Below are 2,520 nucleotides of genomic sequence, written 5' to 3'. Positions count from 1 at the left end.
CGCCGCGGGCCATTCTATCATTGCGCGATTCCAGGAACTGTCAAAGCCCCGGGCCGGCCCCGGCCGCGCCGACGACGCAACGAGCGCCAGGTGCCGCGGGGCCGCCCGGGCACAGCCGCGCCTCGTCGGGAGCCCCGGGCGGGGGCGGGGGGCGGGGCCCGCCCCAAAGCCTCTTAAGCTCCGCCGGAGGCCACGGGGAGCTACGAGGCAATTCGCGAGGGGTTCTTCTCTCGTGGGAGTGGGGGGGGGTGCCGCTTTTGCATGGAATCTTCGGGGTTCTCTTAGACATTCTCCCCGCGCCGCTTCGTTTCGGACTGCGGCGAGAGCTCTCATGCTAAGGACCGGCCCCGACGGGAGCGGGGATGCGGCGGGAGGCCGCCGTGTTCTCGCCCCGCTCGTTTCGGGGCCGGCGCTGGGCTTCCTCCGGGCTGCCCCGGCTTCTCCGGAGCCGGCCTCACGTCGCCGCTGCTCGGTTCCCCGAGTCCCGCTGCGGCCTTGCGGCGCTCTCGGCCCCACCCGGTTCGTTTGATTCTTTTCCTGTTTTCGTTCCAGCGAGCGAGTTCTTCAGTTCTCTCCGCCCTCCTCGGGGGAAGCCAGCGGGACGAGGCCGACCGTCTCCGACATCGGCGCCGCTCGAAGCCAAGCGTTCTCCTCTTGCAGGCGGAGCCAGGGCTGCGGCGGAGCGCCCGACCGCCCGAAGCATCGTGATCTGGGTAGCGGCGAGCGTTCGGCAGTCGCTGGGTCCGTTCTCCGTCCGCGGGGCCGGCACGGGGCGGCTGGCACCGGCCGAGAGCGAGCGCGGCCCCGGGGCGGCGTCGGCCCCCGAGGAGGGTTTCGCGGAGGCTTCGGCCCCTCCCGCCGACAGCGGCGGGAGCGAGCGGGACGGGACCGTGTGTTTTCTCCCCTTTTCCTCCCGCTTAGGCGCAACTCCAGGAGCGCGATCTCGTTCCCACGGCGGAGACGCGGCGGGGCGGCTCGCGGGACCGGCACGCTGCTGCGGCTGGCCGCGTCGTCCTGAGAACAGACGGAGCGGCGAGGCGGCGGAGTCGCTCTTCCCGCGGGAGAAGCGGCAGGCATTGAGCCGTGCCCGCGGATGGATGCAGAACGACTGCAGCGCCGACGCGGGAGGAAAACGGGGGGGGACGATCATGCAGCACGGATGCGTTGTGACTTTGCCTCTTACAGGAGCTGCTCGGAGGCATCGCTCCGCATGGGAAGGGGTCCCGCGAGCAGCTGCGATTGAAGCTGGAAGTTTTGTTCCTGCGTGCTCAGAGGGGTGCGTGCCCAAGAGGAAGAACTAGAGCCAAAATGGCAGGAGACTGAGGAGCTCGCAGAGAACACGGAAGGGCAGAAGGAAGAGATCGGGGCACAGAAGGCTGAGGCCTGCTCAGCATCATCTCTGGGGAGGGAGGCGGAGGTTTGCATGGGAACTGCTGAGTCGGGGCCTGAAGCACTGATTGAGCACCTGGAGGGAAGTCCCTGTGAGCACAGGTGAAGGCAATTCACTGTGTGACCAGAAGGGGAGGAGCCTGGCTGCACCCCTCTTCAGGCTCATTTAAGGGCTGACTGCCAGTGAGGAAGGATCTCTTTCTGGAGCTTCCTCCTTGGTGGAGGCCTTCCCCTGCAAACCCAAAATCTTTGGATACAGGTGGGTGATGTGCTTCCCTTCCCTTGCAGCACTGTGCTGTTGCGCTGCTGCTTGCACCTCTTTTCTAACACGATTTCCATGGCACTGGGCCTTCTGATCGCTACCATATTTAACAGGAGTTTTGGAGTTTGTCAGCAGCAAAAAGGAGACCAAGGAATGCAGGGGTGCCAACCGCCTTCTCTTCTTCAGCGGGCACAGCGGAGAGCGCTCCTCAGGGATCCCGGAGGAGGTGGTAAGGGACGATGTAGGTGAAATGTGTGTCTGCAAGTCCCTTGGTCCTAATGGGATACAGGTGTGTGTGCTGAGGAGACAGCCCAACAGCTGTCTGTGACTTTGTCTGATCTGTGCTATAGGAAATGTGTCTGAGGACCAGAGGACAGCCAGCGTGGGCGCAGCCTTCAAACAGGGCGTGAAGCACGGCGTCCCCTCGATCCCCAGGGAGATGAGGGAACAACTTGTTCTAGGTGTCACATCCTGGCCCGGGGAAGAGAAGAAAATAGTCCGGGGCAGTCGAGGCGGATCCAGCTGGACCGAGCCGGTAGCATTGTAAGTTTGTGGGGTTAGTTTAGATGGGAGCGGGGCCGAATGTGACTCTTGTTGGTGCATATTTCAGGTGCAGGAGTCTCGCTGATGGGAGCCATATGGCATTCACGGATGGGAACACCGGCAGGAAGAAGGATTGGACTGTGAGTGACGGAGCGGTTGCAGCGTCCCCTTGGCTGGGGCTGCAGAAGTTGGGTCTGGAGGCTTTCCCAGGTGAGGCGCCCTAGGGAGCGGGCCCTTCCCCTCCCTCTGGCTGAGTTGTTTTGTTTTTGTTTCAGGGTGCTCTGCAACTGGAGGGCCGCCAGCCCCAGCAGGTCCCCGAGCTCTTT

The sequence above is a fragment of the Numida meleagris genome, chromosome 6, assembly GCF_002078875.1.
Source record: "Numida meleagris isolate 19003 breed g44 Domestic line chromosome 6, NumMel1.0, whole genome shotgun sequence".
Classification (NCBI taxonomy): Eukaryota; Metazoa; Chordata; class Aves; order Galliformes; family Numididae; genus Numida; species Numida meleagris.
The sequence above is the reverse complement of the archived record's forward strand: the minus strand, read 5'-3'. Positions refer to the sequence as shown.